Source organism: Microcaecilia unicolor, chromosome 7 (assembly GCF_901765095.1).
Source record: "Microcaecilia unicolor chromosome 7, aMicUni1.1, whole genome shotgun sequence".
Taxonomy (NCBI): Eukaryota; Metazoa; Chordata; class Amphibia; order Gymnophiona; family Siphonopidae; genus Microcaecilia; species Microcaecilia unicolor.
The window spans coordinates 12,186,002-12,206,639 of NC_044037.1; the positions used below are offsets into that span (position 1 = coordinate 12,186,002).

General features: G+C 46.1%; 1 protein-coding gene and 1 non-coding gene across 2 annotated transcripts in view; one reads left to right on the top strand and one right to left on the bottom strand.

The window, feature by feature from the left end:
• ARHGEF9 (Cdc42 guanine nucleotide exchange factor 9) overlaps window positions 1–20,638 on the top strand; it is a 429,305-nt gene that overhangs the window by 148,837 nt on the left and 259,830 nt on the right. The window lies entirely within an intron of this gene.
• TRNAS-CGA lies at window positions 19,753–19,834 on the bottom strand. The gene has a single exon. It is a non-coding gene; the product is annotated as a tRNA-Ser (tRNA).

Consider the following 20,638-nt stretch of genomic DNA (forward strand, 5'->3'; position numbering starts at 1 on the left):
AGCCTTCTACATGGAATGTTGCTAGTGGAATAGCAACATTCCATGTAGAATCTCCAACAGTAGCAACATTCCATGTATTCTCCAATAGTATCTATTTTATTTTTGTTACATTTGTACCCTGCGCTTTCCCACTCATGGCAGGTTCAATGCGGCTTACATGGGTCAATGGAGGGTTAAGTGACTTGCCTAGAGTCACAAGGAGCTGCCTGTGCCTGAAGTGGGAATCCAACTCAGTTCCTCAGTTCCCCAGGACCAGAGTCCACCACTAGGCCACTCCTCCACTTTTGTAATCACATGTACAAACAGTATGGAAACCTTCTCAACAGCCTTCTGATATTTCTTTTTTTACAAGTCTTTGGAAACAATGTTTTCTTATAGTTGTTCTAATTAAGGTCATAGATCATCTTTACGTAAGAATTTAGCGTAAAAAAATTGAAGAACCACATAGTATCAGTTGTGAACGTACAAAGACCTTCCTTCAGTCGTTCACGTCTTTTGAAAACTCTACTTGAACATTTTTATAATGGGTTTTTTTTTTCTCCAATCAACACATTTAATTCACCTTCTGAAGTATTATCTTTGCAGTTGAAGCTTGCCCCTAGGACTGAAGCCAGCATTCCTTAGCAACTGTCTTCTTCTGTTTAATTAAAGCAGTTGTGGGTGTCTTAAGCATGGCATTGTTGAATGTTAACCTCGGAAGGTGGCTCTTGGAAGTTTATTCTTGACAGCAAGTTGGGGGATGGCAAAACAAAAGCAGAAAAAAAAAAACAAAAAAAATGTCCAGAGTAAATTCTAGTCGACCAACAATGCTCGACATAGGCCATGTTTTATCCACTCATGGGCTGCATCGGGGGTAAAAAGGGTTGAAAACTGGACACTTGTCAACGTATCCAAATACTATGACCGCAAACATACAACATATAAACTTGAAAACAGGATGCTTCTCAACATATGTATAGAAAACAATATGGTTGCAGTAATATCATGGAGAAAACCACACGATGGAAGTGCTAATCCGACAGCGTTTCAGCTTGACTGCATTGCCATCGTGTCGCTTTTTCCCATGATACGAATGCAGCCATCCTGTCTGAAAATGAAGCTCCTTTTCATTGTTAATGTGTTTTACCTGGACTGGAGGTTGGTTTTCTAATGGGTTTTTGTCGTATTTAATTTGTACATCGCCTTGTCTTGGCTGGTCCAATTTCGGCGATTAATCAAGTTTAGTCAATAAACATAAGCATAGGTTGCATTTTCAGCTCTACGTACCTTATAAATGTGTACCTGCAGCTGGCTCGAATGTGGTATTCATGCACACTTTCCCTTGGAAAACTGGAGTAAAAGTCTATGGGTTAAAAGTATACACAAACCTGTAATGCGGGATAACCTATAAGGTAGCCAACTGGATCCAGATTCGCCTTACAGGGTTTATCCATCCAGGGATTACCCCATTGCATGAAGGGGGTTGTATTCTTGCTTTTCTTAGGAAATGCATTGGGGGAAATCAGAGCCTACAAGTCCCTGCATGTAATGGTGTAAACCCTGGACTAGATCAACCCTGTAGAGCGAATCTGGATCTCTCTCCGTATTTTTTCACGGAGAGAGTGGTAGATACTTGGAATGCCCTCCCGCAGGAGGTGGTGGAGATGAAAACGGTAGCGGAACTCAAGCATGCGTGGGATAAACATAAAGGAATCCTGTACAGAAGGAATGGATCCTCAGAAGCTTAGCCGAGATTGGGAGGCGGGGCTGGTGGTTGGGAGGCGGGGCTAGTGCTGGGCAAGACTACTACGGTCTGTGCCCCGAAAATGGCAGATACAAATCAAGGTAAGGTAGACACAAGAAGTAGCACATATGAGTTTATCTTGTTGGGCAGACTAGATGGACCGTGCAGGTCTTTTTCTGCCGTCATCTACTATGTTACTATTTAGCAACCCTAATAACCCATCTTGTTCAAAGGATGGACATGAACAATGCACCTTCTCATAAAAATGTTGAAATATAAACAGCTTCAACTGTATTCCCAGAGAAGCAACAATGATGAAATATTGAATCACACTAATTAATTGTGTTGGGAGCTTTTATTTTGGTCCCCTAAAGATCGGGTTAATTACAGTTTGATCTTTGGGGGTGAGGCTAGGGGGAGAAGCTGTTGATGTGTTCCCTTTTACCAGGGGGAACCAAATTTGATCTGCGATTTAAAACTTGGTATGTTCTGAAACAAAAAGACTGCGTTTCAGCATTAACTTTGATAGTTAAATGAGTCAGATGGGAGCGTAACCCTCTGTTACTGATTACAATGGTTTGCTCCATTAACACTCCGTAGAAGCTCGCATTGAGGTGTTGATGTAACCCTATGAAAGTCCTGGTAGAGTCTGAAGTATTTCTGTGTGCTGGCAGCTGTCTGCCTTCGTGCCAGCCTAGAAGATCCATCTCTTTGCAGAGCAGGTTCAACCACTAGGGACAGCAATGATCCTCCAACCTGGAGGTCTTTATACAGTATCCTGAAAGTGTGAGTACGTTGAGCCCTTCTGTGGACAACATGGAATGGAGAAGAGTTAAGTTGCCTGGTGGTAGAGGACCTTTCACAGTCTTGCAAGACATTTTCAAGAGTGATATGTTTGAAGAGGTCTTCTGATCCTGTAAGCTCTGGTATTGATAATATTTAGAGACCTCTAAAGTTCTGCATGGTGAAGACAGCCAAGACCTATGCTGGACTTTGACTTGTAAATGCCCCCAAGAGGACAAGGGGAGGGCTTTCCTGGCAACTGAATTAATAGTGAGAGGAGTCCTCTTTTGGAGGGAAACTGGTATGAAATCCCAACTTTGGGTGAATTCTTTGTCTTTGGCTCCTTCTTCCCTGGCCATTGTATTGGTGAGCAGAAGGTCTTCAGCTAGCCCATCAATTTACGAGGAGGAGAAAAGGAGGGCTGAGCAATGACAGGGTTGCTGAGGTTTCCGCACTTGTCGGAAGGTGTAAGCCGGAACGGGGAATCAGCTCATCACCATTTCTAAGAAAATGGATAAAGGAATGGAGCAGTAGGACAAACTGGAAAAACAGCAGAGGATCCTAGTCGGAGAAGCAGGATGTCCCTGGGATCTATCTAAAAAGGTAAGAGACTGACACTGACACTCCAATCTAGGATGCAACAGTAAAAATGACAAAGAGGAGTCGGCCTGGAGCTGAGAGTCCGTAGAAACACATAAGAGACTGTAAGTGTTTGATACTATTTCTGCTTTTGACTTCTGCCTGTAGGTTTCTTATTTTTGTGAATATTTGTCCCCTGTGCTTAAATGAATCTAGGCCGATATCTAGCATGAAATAACTAGATAGGAAAGGCTTCTCCCCTGTTATCCTCGCTGAATGGGCAATCCCCAGATTTTCAGTGGCAGATGACCGGATAATGCTGCTGAAAATCCAGGGACACCACTACGACACTATCTAGTGGTCCAGGGGTGGAGTCAGATGTTACTCCGGGCATCGCCAATATTAATTTCCAGTGCCTGGACAAGTATCTGGTAAACAGGACCACAGAAATAGCTGTCCTCATGTGCCAGGATAGTTATCTGATGCTGGCACTGAATATCATGTCCTGGGGACTTTCAGTGGTCAGGAACGACCTGGATAATCATTTCTGGTGCCTGGATTAGGCCTGGAATTGAATATCTAAGTCAAATTCAGCCCATGGTGGTCAATGCCTTAAAAATCACCGAGGATTGTGAAAAATTACAAGAGGACCTTACGAGACTGGGAGACTAGGCGTCTAAATGGCAGATGACATTTAATGTAAGCAAGTGCAAAGTGATGCATGTGGGAAACAGGAACCCAAATTATAGCTACGTCATGCAAGGTTCCACGTTAGGAGTCACCGACCAAGAAAGGGATATAGGTGTCGTCGTTGATGATACGTTGAAACCTTCTGCTCAGTGTGCTGCTGTGGCTAAGAAAGCAAATAGAATGTTAGATATTATTAGGAAAAGAATGGAAAACAAAAATGAGGACGTTATAATGCCTTTGTATCACTCCTTGGTGCGACCACACCTCGAATATTGTGTTCAATTCTGGTCATCGCATCTCAAAAAAGATATAGTGGAATTAGAAAAGGTGCAGAGAAGGGTGACGAAAATGATAAAGGGGATGGGACGACTTCCCTTTGAGGAAAGGCTAAAGCGGCTAGGGCTTTTCAGCTTGGAGAAGAGACGGCTAAGGGGAGATATGATAGAGGTCTATAAAATAATGAGTGGAGTTGAACGGGTAGATGTGAAGCGTCTGTTCACGCTTTCCAAAAATACTAGGACTAGGGGGCATGCGATGAAGCTACAATGTAGTAAATTTAAAACGAATTGGAGAAAATTTTTCTTCACTCAACATATAATTAAACTCTGGAATTCGTTGCCAGAGAATGTGGTAAAGGCGGTTAGCTTAGCGGAGTTTAAAAAAGGTTTGGACAGCTTCCTAAAGGAAAAGTCCATAGACCATTATTAAATGGACTTGGGGAAAATCCACTATTTCTGGGATAAGCAGTATAAAATGTTTTGTACTTTTTTGGGGATCTTGCCGGGTATTTGTGACCTGGATTGGCCGCTGTTGGAAACAGGATGATGGGCTTGATGGACTTTTGATCTTTCCCAGTATGACAGTTCTTATGTACTTATGTAACCACCGGCTGGATATTGGGCCTTGAAATTTTATTTCTTTATTGGGATTTATTAACTACCTTTATAAAGAGATTTGCTCAAGGTGATGTACAACAGGTACAGCTTAACAGCATAAGAATGACCAAATATAAGCATAACATACAATCAATGAGATACTACTACTACTTAACATTTCTAGAGCGCTACTAGGGTTACGCAGCGCTGTACAAATTAATAATTAAGGATGGTCCCTGCTCAGAAGAGCTTACAATCTAAAGGACGAAATGTCAAGTTGGGGTAGTCTAGATTTTCTGAGTAGAGGTGTTGTGATTAGGTGCCGAAAGCGACATTGAAGAGGTGGGCTTTGAGCAAGGATTTTAAGATGGGCAGGGAGGGGGCCTGGCGTATGGGCTCAGGGAGTTTGTTCCAAGCATGGGGTGAGGCGAGGCAGAAAGGGTGGAGCCTGGAGTTGGCAGTGGTGGAGAAAGGTACCGAAAGGAGGGATTTGTCTTGAGAGCGGAGGTTACGGGTAGGGACGTAAGGGGAGATGAGGGTAGAGAGGTAAGGAGGGGCTGCAGATCGAGTGCATTTGTAGGTTAGTAGGTTCCAAGTAAACTTGGTAATGGCTGATTGAAACCTAATAACGTGACTAACGTGAAGCAGTATCAAAAATATACACATTTAGCAACACGGCATGTAACAAAAATATGATAAATGTCAGCTCAATACAAACAAATTCATATAACATAGATGTAAAACTCAGGATGTCAGCACAATAGAAATGAAACACTCTGATAGGCACGCATTAGGCAGTGGCGTTCCTAGGGGGCTGACACCCGGGGCGGATCGCTGATGCGCCCCGCCTCCCGGGTGCAGCGCCCCCCCCCAGTGCATCGTGACCCCCCCCCGGCGAAAGGACACCCTCCCACTCTGGTGAAAGACCTCCCCCCAGGTGCACGCCGCTGGGGGTGGTGCCGCGCGCCCGTCAGCTTCGTTTGTTTCCATGCTCCCTCTGCCCCGGAACAGGAAGTAACCTGTTCCGGGGCAGAGGGAGCATGGAAACGAACGAAGCTGACGGGCGCGCAGCACCCCCCCAGCGGCGTGCACCCGGGGCGGACCGCCCCCCCCCCCCCTTGGTACGCCACTGGCATTAGGATATTCAAATAATACCTAGATTCTTAAGGAAATCCTTTTGGTTCAGAACCCCAGCTCTGGCCTGCACTGACAGATTGTGTGTGCCAGTGACTCGTGTTTCCAGTGCCTCCCAGCGAAGACTGGTCCTGACTGGATCCACCAACCGAAACCAAATATATTTTATGTGTTCACCATCACCTAATAGTGATCCGTAGAGAAGTGGCCTAATGGTTAGTATAGAGGGTTACAGACCTGGGGGACTGGGTTTGATTCTCACTATTGCCTGAGGGTCAGCGGTAGGTTGGGACCCTGGGAAAGTCACTTAACCCTCTGTTGCCCCAGGTACAACAGCAGTACAAAGCACTACTTAAGATTGCAAGCCCACTATTATTATTAGCATTTGTATAGCGCTACCAGACGCACGCAGCGCTGAACACCTGACACAAAGGGACAGTCCCAGTACCTGTAAAATGAAACAGTAAACCCCTTAAGTCTAAGCAGTATGTAAATATCTAAAATGAAGTGAAAGGGTTACATATAACGTCTGTGAATAATGCAGAAATCTAAGAGGTGCCTTGCTGGGTCAGACCAGAAGTCTTCAGGTCCAGCATCCTGTTTCTGACAGTGTCTAGTCCAGGTCCGTCGGGTGTTCCTAGCAGATCCCAGTGGTAAGATCTGTTCCTTCCTTCTCGCACCCAGAGGTAAAAGGTGGGGATCCTGACATGTACCTAACTGCGACTGAGCCCCTCCTAACCTGTCCAAACCTTTTTTAAACCCAACCCTAGTACAAAGCTAGCTGTTAAATGCCACAGTTTAATCGGGTGTTAACCGATTTGTTTTAAATCTGCTACCAGTTAGTTTTGCGAATGTCCCATAGTCCTGGTGCTATTTGAAGGGGTAAATAGCTGCCCCCTATTAATTGTTTCACCCTACTCATGAGTTTCTAAACTTCTGTCATGTCCCCTTCCCATTCTTTCTCCAAGTTGAAGAATTCTGTTGTCTGTAGCACATCTTGAGAAGGGAACTGTTTCACATCACCTTATCATGTTTGCTGAGTGGAGGAGTAGCCTAATGGCTAGATCAGCAGGCCGAAAACCAGCAAAGCCCTGGTTCAAATCACACTTAACCCTCTATTACTTCAGGTACAAATAGAGCCCAACGGAACCCATGATCTTCTGCTGAAACCAAAACTGGCCACTCAGTTTTGGCAGAAACCGAAACCATAAAGAAAACTTCTCCCCTCCCCTCCCCACACCTGGCCAAAAAAAGTCCTCCGCTCAAGCCAACCCCCACTGAGGGCGGCACCCTATCTCACTCTCTGACCCCCCTCGGCGATAATGTCCCCTCCCCCATCCCACTTGTAGGTCCCTCTCAGGCCTATCTTAGGAAGGCCTGGTGGTCTAGTGATGCCTTGGGGGGGGGGGGGGCTGGAACAAATCCCGCTAAGCCCTGCCTGTGCCGTTGCTCCATTGCAGTGGCTGCCAAGACCTTCTGACAAGACTGCTGCAGGATGTCCCAGCAGCCATTTTGGAATTGGAACCAGCACAGATGGGAGAAGGAAATCATATTGGCAGTGGGAAAAGGGGGATGGGGGAGCGATTCAGCATTAGCACTGTGTAACATTTGTGAGGTGAGGTGCTCTTCCCTTCCCAAACTACACATATGACTGTACCTGAATGTAACTCGCCTGGTTCCATCACTGAAAATAGCTGAGCTAAAATCTAATGCTCCCGGCCTAATCCAGTTCAGACCTGGTGAGTGCCCAGTGCTGGTTATTCAGCTGTCCTGTGCGAAGAGAAGCTGCAGGCAGCGGGGAGAAAATTTCCTAGCAGAGAGAGACTTCCAGTTCAAGGTCTGATCGAACTCCACATTCTCTTTTCAGCTCAGCTGACAGGTTTGTTTGTTTGGTTGTTTTTTTTTTTAATATCAATTTTCAGACTCTCCTTTGGGCTGACGGTTGTAGACAATTTTTTACCTATGCATTTTGCCCAGGTTTTCAACGAGAAAATACACCGGTCTTTCACTTTGAAACATGCCTGGACTTCTACGCCTACTTTTGGCGTGAGTGGAATTTGTAAAGAAGATAATGCATTTAGATTTGAAAGTGTATTTGGACTCCTTGACTTCCTTGAATACCCACATGGATCACGCAGGCCAGAAAAAAGTCACTTCTAATACGACACTAAACTAAATTTTGCTTATTTAAAGCACCACCCATGATCAAGCTTGTTATAGAAATGTGACATAACTAGATCAGAAGAGTTTGTGCATTGCGCTTTTGTAAAGGCTCTTTTAAATTATTTCTTTTGGTCTGAACCCCCCCCCCCCCCCCCCCCCCCCATATATCACCCTGCTGCTCCTCACCCATGAATGAGCCAGTTAGGAAGTCAGTGGATAGGGCAGCGAGTCCCAACCATGGAAGAGCACCTTTCACAAACCTGCTGAGATAAACACGAAACCATCCATTTCTATGGAAACAGCGAGCCCAGCAGCTGAGGCCAGCCAGCGGAAAGTGATGTGGTGCGTCGAGATTATCAAGAACAAGAATTTATATCTGTGACAGCTGTGCCGTGACAGCAAAAAGGAGAAGGCCCACGGTTAGAATCGCTCGGCATCAAGCAGGCCGGAACCAAAGCACAGTTCTCGTCGCCTGGCTGAGTCAGGAACTGTGTAGGAAACGCTCCGCATAGCAGCATCACTGGGTTTCAGCTCCAGTGGGGTGAGATGATCTAATAACCCAGTGTTCAAGAAGTTTAAAGCCATCTTTGACTCTTGTATTCCTGGCTACTCTATTCAAGTTTTTATTAATTTTTTTACAAATTTTTATTACATTTGTACCCCGCGCTTTCCCACTCATGGCAGGCTCAATGCACCTTACATATTATATACAGGTACTTATTTGTACCTGGGGCAATGGAGGGTTAAGTGACTTGCCCAGAGTCACAAGGAGCTGCCTGTGCCTGCAGTGGGAATCGAACCCAGTTCCCCAGGACCAAAGTGGACTTTAAAACAAACAAACAAACAAACCTGGAAAATAGCTTTGTTTTTACTTCCGAAGATACTCAAACTAATTGAAATTACAGTCTGTCAGATTAAATCGAGACGATAATTCATTGGCTCCACTGTCAATCAGTATATATTTTGTGCACCCACTGATCGACCCCTGATGAAGGCTTTTTTAAAAGCCGAAACACGGACCGTGTAGGGTCCTAATAAAGTTTTTCTGGAGCATCTCACCCTGGTGTCTCGGATTGATCTCTTGAAGTTGTGTTTTCCACTTCCTTCTGTTGTTTCTGCTTCAGTCCCATCACACCTGGGTTCTAGAGCCCTGAGTCAGTCGATCAGATTTATGAATGTTTCTTGTGCTACTGTAAATATATTTCACCTGGATTTCATTTTGTGGGCAGGATCCAAATGTATGTTGCACTGCCATTTGGTACTGTGGGAAAACTTTGTGGTTACATAGAAACTTGCACACCTGTGACCAAGCTGTCCTCCTCCCACATCCTCCCTAGGTCTTTCAACCTTCTCACAGGCTCTTAACCACCTCCCAGTTGTCCCTTTCGCTATCCTGTTCCTAATCACCTTCCAGACCTCAGTCTCTCCCTTTGCATTTCTCAGCCCCTCCCAGTGCTCCATCTGCCTCTCTTTCACTCTTTCCCAGTCCCTCGTATTCTGTCCTCTCATCCTCCCCAATCTCTCTCACCTTCTCCTTTTGTTTAATCTTTTCTTCAGCCTAGTTTTCTCACATTCTGCTTTTTCTTTTTCTCATCCTCATTCCTACATCTCCTGGTCTCAATTTTCCCCACCTGCTCTGCCCGCCATTGGGCTCGTTTTCAAAACAGAAAGACGTCTAAAAAGTGGCATAAATCGTCCAAATTGGTATTTTCACACCCAATTTCTAGATGTTTTTACTATGTAGTTGGTCAGAAGTGTGTTGAAATCACAAGGGGGTGTGTCAGGGGCATGTTAAGGGCGGGACCTGGGCGTTCCTAACACTTGGACGTTTTTCAGTCATAATGGAACAAAACAAAACTGTCCAGGACTATAGCTAAGACGTTTTGAGCTAGACCTGATTTTATAATGAATAAGGCACATAAAGGTGCCCCTAATGACCAGATGACCACTGGAGGGAATCAGGGATGACCTACCCCTACTCCACCAGTGGTCACTAACCCCTTCCCACCCCCAAAAATGTGATGAAAAACATTACTTGCCAGCCTCAGATGTTATACTCAGGTCCATTAGAACAGCATGCAGGTCCCTGGAGTAGTCTAGTGGTGGGTGCAGGGCACTACAGACAGGTGGACCCAGGCCTTTACTAGAGTGTAAGTTACCTATGTCAAGTGACACCTGTTGTCCACTGCCTTGGATGGATCTCTTATTAAAGGTAATTACGGGAGGAGGAAAGGGAAGCAGACACTCGGGGAAAGAGAGGGATAGTTGAGACAGAGTAGAAGGTCTTTGAAGGCCAGTAGCAAAGCCTGAATATTTACCCCTCCCAGGCCAAAGACCCAGACTTTCTCTTTCTCATATCAATAGATCTTGGTGGGATGGACACTCCTAGGCTGAAGCCCCAGACTTTCTCTTATCAAAGTGCGTCTTGGTGGGATGGACACTCCTAGGCTGAAGCCCCAGACTTTCTCTTATCAGTGCGTCTTGAAGGGATGGACACTCCTAGGCCGAAGCCCCAGACTTTCTCTTATCAGTGCATCTTGGTGGGATGGACACTCCTAGGCCGAAGCCCTAGACTTTCTCTTATCAGTGCATCTTGGTGGGATGGACACTCCTAGGCTGAAGCCCCAGACTTTCTCTTATCAGTGCGTCTTGGTGGGATGGACACTCCTAGGCCGAAGCCCCAGACTTTCTCTTATCAGTGCATCTTGGTGGGATGGACACTCCTAGGCCGAAGCCCCAGACTTTCTCTTATCAGTGCATCTTGGTGGGATGGACACTCCTAGGCTGAAGCCCCAGACTTTCTCTTATCAGTGCGTCTTGGTGGGATGGACACTCCTAGGCCGAAGCCCCAGACTTTTTACTATCAGTGTGCTTGGTGGGATGGACACTCCTAGGCTGAAGCCCCAGACTTTCTCTTATCAGTGCGTCTTGGTGGGATGGACACTCCTAGGCCGAAGCCCCAGACTTTCTCTTATCAGTGCATCTTGGTGGGATGGACACTCCTAGGCTGAAGCCCCAGACTTTCTCATCACTGCGTCTTGGTGGGATGGACACTCCTAGGCCGAAGCCCTAGACTTTCTCTTATCAGTGCATCTTGGTGGGATGTACACTCCTAGGCTGAAGCCCCAGACTTTCTCTTATCAGTGCGTCTTGGTGGGATGGACACTCCTAGGCCGAAGCCCCAGACTTTCTCTTATCAGTGCATCTTGGTGGGATGGACACTCCTAGGCTGAAGCCCCAGACTTTCTCATCACTGCGACTTGGTGGGATGGACACTCCTAGGCCGAAGCCCCAGACTTTCTCTTATCAGTGCGTCTTGGTGGGATGGACACTCCTAGGCCGAAGCCCCAGACTTTCTCTTATCAGTGCGTCTTGGTGGGATGGACACTCCCAGGCTGAAACCTCAGACTTTCTTTTTCTCATATTAGTGCATCTTAGTGGGATGGACTCTTTGGCCAAAGCCCCAGACTTTGTCTCCCTTACCAGTGGCTTGGCAGGATGGGCTCCACCCCATCTCGTTGCAGTTTCTATTCTACCTTCAAAAGCTTTACCTGTTTTGTCTGTTGTCCCTGGTTAAGCTTTACAGCTAGCCAGATGCCTGCATAATTCTCTGTGGAACATGCTTGGGAGAGGGGTCGGCAGAAGGGGGGGTTCAGGATCAGTTATTAATGGTGCTTAGCTTCCAGAAATAATGGGCACTGCACGTCATCAGTTGCCTGCCTCTCCCACGGCTGTCATTCCCCGGTGGCGCAGAGCTGATCCACGGTGCATTGAAGCCCGACACTACCTGGTAATTAGCCTATTGATTCGGCTGGCTTCCTGAGCTGGCTGCGGCTTAATGAAGACAACAACTTTCCCGAGCCACAGTCAGGCTGTAATATGTAACAGGCAGCACCTGCCCTCTGCAACAATAAAACATTTGATCACAAAAGACTTCTGTAAATAGTGCTGTCATGTTCCCCTCCGATTGAGGCAATTTGGGTCCAGAATATTAAAGAAGAGGCGTTCTCCCAGGAGACGGAATAAAGAAGCTAAAATTATCAGCTCCTTTCATTGTTTACCTCCCCCCCCCTCCCCAAACCCCCCACCAAGGAAGGGAAGTGAAACCTGAGCAAATCCTGCATTTCTGAAGCTCTATAAGAGAATGTGTCAAAGAACATGACTTTTAGACAGTGCAGTTTTTTCTAGCAAAAAAGGCGCCGGTACTCAAATGCCAGATCTCCCTTTAGGGTTGGGGTGATCACTGAGGGACCCACCCCATAATAGCCAGGCCCCCTGCAACCAGTCACAGAATGAGTGGAGGAGTGGCCTAGTGGTTAGGGTGGTGGACTTTGGTCCTGGGGAACTGAGCAACTGAGTTTGATTCCCACTTCAGGCACAGGCAGCTCCTTGTGACTCTGGGCAAGTCACTTAACCCTCCATTGCCCCATGTAAGCCGCATTGAGCCTGCCATGAGTGGGAAAGTGTGGGGTACAAATGTAATAAAAATAAAATAAATAATCTATGACAAGGCAGAATTGGGGTGTACAGCCTAAGCTCTTTCATTAAAACTTGGGGACCATGGGCCAATTTTAGCAGACAACGGAAAAGGTGCCGGTACTCAGTACCCCCAAGTACCCCCTCAAAAAAAAAGCCCTGCTTTTAGAAGACACTTTGGCACACTGCTCCTTCCAAGGTGTACAAGGGACTGTTGACGCCTCTCTGTCCAGCCAGGCACACTGCAGCCATCGTGCAGACTACATGGCCCAGATGAGATTAAACTACACAATGGCTGGAGTGCCACCATGCATGCCAGGCTGAGAAGAGAGGATTTTGTGGTCCCCCACTCACCTTAGAGAGACCATCGCTCTGCAGGTTTGAGTGGCCCAATTCCTCTGTGCAAGAACCCTCAACAGGTTTGGTTTTCAGGAGATCCTTGAGAAACCTTCATGAGATAAGTTTGCATTGATTTGTTCTGGGAACCGGGTTAATCTGCATAACTTGGTCACCCTGAAATCCAGAGGTGGTTAGGGTGGTGGGAGAGTCCCCCAGGATGAGATCTGGGGGTCGCTGATCTACTGCTGCGGGATTTCTGCTGCATGCACCATCGGATCCCAGCGTTTGCATCCAGCTATGTGCTTACGTGATTGTATTTTCTTCTCCCCTTTCCCTAAATTGGAAAGAAAAATGACGTAAAAAGTTGCACTCAATTGTAGCCTTTTTGCACTTTTACTGGACCTTTATGCAAAAATTATTTTGGCAACCTTTTTTAAATAAATGTGGCTGAGCATTGAATTTTGGCTGCTACCTCACTGTTAAACCTTTGCATTTAAAGATTGCCCTGACCACGATCAAGAGCTGTGGGCGAGTAAGGTGACCACTGTGGGCCCTTGTGGGTTAATCTGTGAGCCCTGGTACTCATGCAATAGTCCCCCTTATGCATGGATAAAAGCATCAGTACAGGCAGTGCCCCCTTAGACGTGATGTCCGGGCAGGCTTTATCCAAACTTGATCGCTGCCAAGGTGATGGACTGCAAGGATACCACGCAGTTGCAAGTTCATTTGTATTCATTTGGGGTTTTGTCAGCCATGTTTTTATGGATAATACAGTTTAATTTAGTATCAGGTAATTAGCAGCGGGAAGTTGAACTATAAATCATCAACAATTAGCAGTTTGAAACAGGAATTTGAAATGAGGTTAGTTTCTTGATGGTTCATGGTTCAGAACAAGTTGTGGAAGATTTACACTCAAAATAATCCTGTTTGATAGTCTGTGGGTAGCTCCAGGGAGCACCTTATGGATAGTCAAAGATTACCCTTGGAAACTTGCAGCTTTCTAATGCTCAGTGCCGTGGGTCACAGGAGCCAGCACTATGGATGCACCCCCAGTATTAAGCAAACTCTTTCATTGTGTTCCCCTCCCCCCCCAATCATTTTGAAATGTTGGTGCCTATGCCCTAGGTGATTTTTTTTTTTAATGGTACCAGGTCAATAGGTGGATAGGGTAGTGGACAGATAATCTGCCGCAGGCAGAGAACTCGAATGCCCCACGAGAAAATACAGGTATAAAAGAAAAGTGGGATGTTTGACCACGGAAAACCAAAGACTGAACAAATGGTACGTTACTCACAATTCAGTTTTTACAAACCTTTACGCTTTACATGCATTCAATTAATCTTTTAATAAACCAGTATTCTTCACACACTTATATATATATAAAAGGCACTTTGAAGCCTCAAGCCGGAAACTTGAGGCGCCCGAGATATCCGGTTTGGCCTGCAGGCTCCAGTCACTGTAGCTCCGCCCTCGCATCAAAACGCGATGATGTTGAGGGCGGGGCGGCCCTCGCGTCAAAACGCGATGACGTTGAGGGCGGGGCGGCCCTCGCAACCACGTCACTGAGGGACGAAGGGACGAAGAGGAGAGGTGTGCAACTCGGAACGGAGGCACGGAGGGGGTGTCTGCAACTCGGGAGGGAGGGAGGGAGGACGGGGGGGGGGGGGGGGAATTACCCTGCTAGCGCCCGTTTCATTTTTGCCAGAAACGGGCATTTCTTACTAGTATATATATATATATTGTATGGCTATTTATAGAATCATGTACACATAATCTATTTTTACTTTATCTAGTTATTTTTGCATTTGACTAGTTCTTAACCTGTATTAGTATTTTATTGAATATATATATTTACATATAGTTTTTTAACATATGAGTTTCCTGTTTTATCTGGAATTTTGGTTTACATGTCACATTGTCTGTATATTATAATTTCTTAATTATGTGTACGTATATATATGTGTTTTGTAGATTTCTGATGCAGGCCTAATGGCCGAAACACAACATTTGTGTCGAGTCTTTTTTCATCAATAAACAACTGTTTTTAAGAATTCATTTGCCCAGTCTTTGGTTTTCCGTGGTCAAACATCCCACTTTTCTTTTATACCTGGATAGGGTAGTGGAGACATGCAGTGAACTTCTCTTCACCCTCTACCCTGCTTCAGAGGTGCTGTGTGTGGATTATCTCAAACTCCCCTGCCCCTCAATTTCTCTTACTGTATTGTGATTAGACAGATGGACCTCTCCTCCTCTTCAACTCATGAGAATCACTGATGTCACTTCCTCCTTCCCCACGGTACATTATGAGCTGCTGATGCCGCCTGTTTCTCATAGATCCATGAGGGCAGCTGATATAGCTTTCTGCTCCCTTGACCCACACTGGCTGCTGACACCGCTTCCTCCTTCCCTTCAGCCCACAAGAGTACTGATGCCACCTCCTTCTCTTAGTTCTTCAAGGAAGGCTGAAGCAGATTTCTCATCTCTTGAGCCATGCAGGCTGCTGAGGCCGAAAGGTTCCAGGTCAGTGACTCAGCATGATCCAACAGAAACTCCTAATTCATAAACCCTACTGCATTTCACATGCAGTATATTCAGTGTTGCTAAGTTACCCAGTTCCAGCAAAGAACCGGTCCTTTTGAACTTGTATCCCCTCGTGAATTCCACCCACTGAAATCGGTGCTGCCGGTTGTACAATGAAAAAGGATAGGGTTGTCTGAAATCTGGGACTGACCTCAATCTCCCTCCTTGAAGTGGGCAACATGGAAGCTAGGTGGAAGTAAGGGAAAGGGAAATGGGACTTGATATACCGCCTTTCTGAGTTTTTTTGCAACTACATTCAAAGCGGTTTACATATATTCAGGTACTTATTTTGTACCAGGGGCAATGGAGGGTTAAACGACTTGCCCAGAGTCACAAGGAGCTGCAGTGGGAATCGAACTCAGTTCCCCAGGATCAAAGCCCAGAGTCACAAGGAGCTGCAGTGGGAATCGAACTCAGTTCCCCAGGATCAAAGTCCACTGCACTAACCACTAAGCTACTCCTCCACTCATTCCACCAATAAGAGCCAACTCATCAGTGATGTCACAATGGCTTGATTGCCCGACACTTGGCTCACTTCTGATATTGTGATGTCATAAGGGAAAGGGGGAAAGGGAAATGGGACTTGATATACTGCCTTTCTGATGTTTTTTGCAACTACATTCAAAGCGGGTTACATATATTCAGGTACTTATTTTGTACCAGGGGCAATAGAGGGTTAAGTGACTTGCCCAGAGTCACAAGGAGCTGCAGTGGGACTCAAACTCAGTTCCCCAGGATCAAAGTCCACTGCACTAACCACTAGGCTACTCCTCAGCTCAAAGTGGTCATTGCCTAGGCTGAGTAGGTTCTGATGTGAATCTACTGACATCGTTCCTATTCAAGAATGCTTAGGATTTCCCACTGCCCTTCTGGTGCCACTGACTGCAGTAAGTGGAGAGGACCTGGAAGTCCTTCAGAACACAGAACGGGCACAGAAGCAGAAATGTTGCTGATGAAAACCTGGTCACAAATGGTTTGCCTTCTACCACAAAGAGAAGGAAAAGTGGGAACTAAGGCCGCGGTTTCCAGAGACTGGAGCACACAGTGTCTTGAATTAAAAGAAGATTTTATTGAAAATTAAAAGCGACTCAACACAACGTTGTGTTTCGGCCAGCACTGAGCCCTGACGTACGACCAACGGTCTTTCTAAAGACCATCTCTGTTCATGTTACGGTTCTCATGTTTTCAATTGGTAGACATTTTGATTCTGTTTTAAAGACAGACTCTTGATGCAGGCCCTTCGGCCGAAACACAACATTGTGTTAAGTCGCTTTTAATTTTCAATAAAATCTTGTTTTAATTCAAGACGTCGTGTGCTCCAGTCTCTGGAAACCGTGGCCTTACTTCCCACTTTTCCTTCTCCTTGAGATACTCCGTGGGATCTTTTGACTTCTCCACATACATGGATTCTCTTTTGCCTTCTACCACACCCTGACAGTAAAAGTTGCATGTGAAAAAAGCCAGAAAAGCCATGTTTTGTGGTTACCAGTGGTCTGCCTGTCTATTGGCATTGATATTAAGATGGGTAGCCCCTTTGTAGATAGAACGTAGAAATGAGAACTGATACATCCAGGTCAGGCCCAAAATTAATAATAATGAGGCTGAGAAAGGAAAGTGCAGTAAAGCTTGTAAAGGGCTGAATCATTTGTGATATGTAGAAAAAAAATTCACTGTTTACATTGGGAAACTGATGTTCTGAGAAAGTCAACTTTGCATGAATATGTGAGAGATTTACAGAGGTTAATGTGGACGATAGAACCAAGGAGCACGGGGTGAAACTGATCAAATGCAAATTTTATTTCAAAATCAAGGGAAATGTTCAAATAGCTCAGGTGGTGAGGTTTATCATCAGAATTTAACTGAGGAAGCTTTTTAGAGAGAATCACAAGCACAAATTCTTAGCTGCTAATAACGCAAACTGTATAATCAATACAGATTGACCAAGATGGAATACGATGGGCCAATATCTCTTTGAAGTGTCAAAGTAACAGTGGATTGTGAGTGTGCGACATGGAAGGGCACGGAACTGAGGCCCTTGTCTGCCCCCACCCAGCTACAGAGAAGCAAATAGAGCAGGGTTGGGAAACCTGTGGCCCGTGGGCCGAATATGACCCACCATTGAATTTTATGCAACTCCCCATGACCATGGGAAGTATACAGAGGAAACATCTAGCCAGAGTTATGGTGATTTTAAATACTGTATTTTTTTTTTGTTACATTTGTACCCCGCGCTTTCCCACTCATGGCAGGCTCAATGCGGCTTACATGGGGCAATGGAGGGTTAAGTGACTTGCTCAGAGTCACAAGGAGCTGCCTGTGCCTGAAGTGGGAATTGAACTCAGTTCCTCAGGACCAAAGTCCACCACCCTAACCACTAGGCCACTCCTCCACACAACATTCCATGTAGAAGTCGGCCCTTGCAGATCACCAATGTGGCCGCGCAGGCTTCTGCTTCTGTGAGTCTGACGTCCTGCACGTACATGCAGGACGTCAGACTCACAGAAGCAGAAGCCTGCGCGGCCACATTGGTTATCTGCAAGGGCCGACTTCTACATGGAATGTTGCTAGTGGAATAGCAACATTCCATGTAGAATCTCCAATAGTAGCAACAGAATCTCCAATAGTAGCAACATTCCATGTAGAATCTCCAATAGTATCTATTTTATTTTTGTTACATTTGTACCCTGCGCTTTCCCACTCATGGCAGGCTCAATGCGGCTTACATGGGGCAATGGAGGGTTAAGTGACTTGCCCAGAGTCACAAGGAGCTGCCTGTGCCTGAAGTGGGAATCAAACTCAGTTCCTCAGGACCAAAGTCCAGCACCCTAACCACTAGGCCACTCCTCAACTCTATTTCACAAATAAGTTCAGAATAACCACTCTAGCTGTTTATTTCTTATCATTTTTTGTTACTTATTTCTCACAGAAGGTCTTTGGAGCCCTGTTGCATTTCCAGTTCTGACATTATGTAGTGTTGCAGCCCGCTAGGGATAGGACTGACGTTCATGCAGCCCTCTGTGTATAAAGGGTGCCCACCCCGACTTAGGGGGTCCTTTTACTAAGGTGCGCTCGAAAGTGGCTGGCACTGCGGTTAGCGCATGGGTTTACCACATGTTCTGGCTACTTTCTAGCGGGGGTGTAGCCAGACCTCACAGTGGGAGGGGGCTAGAGCCCGAGGTTGGGGGCACATTTTGAGTGCTGCCCCGCCGCCCCCTCCCCCCACACTGCCACACCTCGCCCCCTCACAAACAAATACCTTTGCTGGCGGGGGTCCACAACCCTCACCAGCCAAAGCCTTCTTCAGCGCGGTCTCCTGCATGGCTGCGTTCACTGCCTGCCCCCTGCTCTTATTTCCTCTTGCTCCTCCTGTGCACGCTAACACTGAGCGTCAGTGTGCACAGGAGGAGCAAGAAGAAAGAAGAGCAGGGGGCAGGCTGTGAACGCTGCTGCGCTGGAGACCTGCTGAAGAAGGCTTCGGCTGGCAGGGATTAGGGACCCACCACCAGCCAAACCAGGGGCCTGGATGAAATTTGCAGGGGCTCAGGTCCCCGTGGCCCCCCATAGCTACGCCCCTGCTTTCTAGCATGGCAGAAAAATAGCCATGATCAGCTTTTTTTTAATGGCCATGCGCTAATTTCCCCATTAGTACATGGCCATTACCACCAGGAGCCCTTTGCATCACCTATTTAGGAGGTGGTAAGGGCTCCCATGCTACTGCTGTGCTAACCGGGTAGCGTGCGGTAATGCCTACTCGTCATTATTTCTATACCGCTGCTAGATGTGCGCAGCACCTACACATTATATGCAGGTATTTTCTTGGGACTCTCTCTGTCCCTAGAGTGCTCACAATCTGTGGGGTCCTTTTACTAAAGTGCGCCGAAAAATGGCCTGCACTGGTGTAGACGCATGTATTGGGCATGCGCAGGTCCATTTTTTTTAGCGCACCTGCAAAAAAATGCCTTTTTTGTTTTTAGCCAAAAATGGACGTACGCCAAACTAAAAATTGGCGCGTGTCCATTTTGGGCTTGAGATCTTACCGCCACCCATTGACCTAGCAGTAAAGTCTCACACGTTAACCGGATGGTAATCATCAGTGCACGTACAATGACGATTAACACCCAGTTAGCGTCACGCACCAGAAATTTTCCGGGACGCATAGAAAATGAACTTACCGCACGGGCCTCACGGTAGCTGGGCGGTAATTCAAAATTGACGCATGTAGGACACACCTACGCACCTAAGCAGCTTAGTAAAAGGGCCCCTTCATTTTTGTACCTGGGGTAATGGAGGGCTAAGTGACTTCCCAAGGTCAAAAGGAGCTGCAGTAGGAATCAAACCCAGGTCACTGGGATCAAAACCCACTGCAATAACCATTAGGCTACTCTTCCACTCTAGACAAATTTGCTGCCCTGTAGTCAGCAAGATTTGAACCTGCGCAGGGAGACCCCAATGGATTTCGAGTCCATCGCCTTAACCACTCGACCATGACTACCACTTCCCGCAGGAGAAATTATATATTTTTTTATTGTGGGAGTAATGCAGGTGCTGCTGCCCAAATTACCACAGGATGCCTCAGCCTAGGCCCCTTATAGAGTAATTTTATAAAGGATTTCTTCATACATCAAAAACTTTGCTACATATGTAAAAGTTGCTTCTATAAAATTACCTCTGGGGTTAGGTATTACTACTGCTACTTATCATTTCTATAGCGCTACTAGATGTACACAGCGCTGTACACTTGAACATGAAGAGACAGTCCCTGCTCCACAGAGCTTACAATCTAATCAGGGCAGACAAACAGGACAAATAAGGGATAAGGACAAAGAGTAACAAGATTCCGGAATCCCAAAGAGTTGCAAGATTCTGGAATCCCAAAGACTACTACTACTACTACTTGTCATTTCTATAGCGCTACTAGACGTACGCAGCGCTGCACACTTGAACATGAAGACACAGTCCCTGCTGGACAGAGCTTACAATCTAATTAGGACAAACAGGACAAATAAGAGATAAGGACAAAGAGTAGCAAGATTCCGGAATCCCAAAAAGTAACAAGATTCTGTGCAGAATTCCAAAGAGTAGCAACATTCTGGAATCCCAGAGTAGCAAGATTCTGTGCGGAATTCCAAAGAGCAGCAAGATTCTGGAATCTCGAAGACTACTACTACTACTTATCATTTCCATAGCGTTACTAGACGTACACAGCGCTGTACACTTGAACATGAAGAGACAGTCCCTGCTCCACAGAGCTTACAATCTAATTAGGACAAATAAGAGATGAGGGAATTACTAAGGT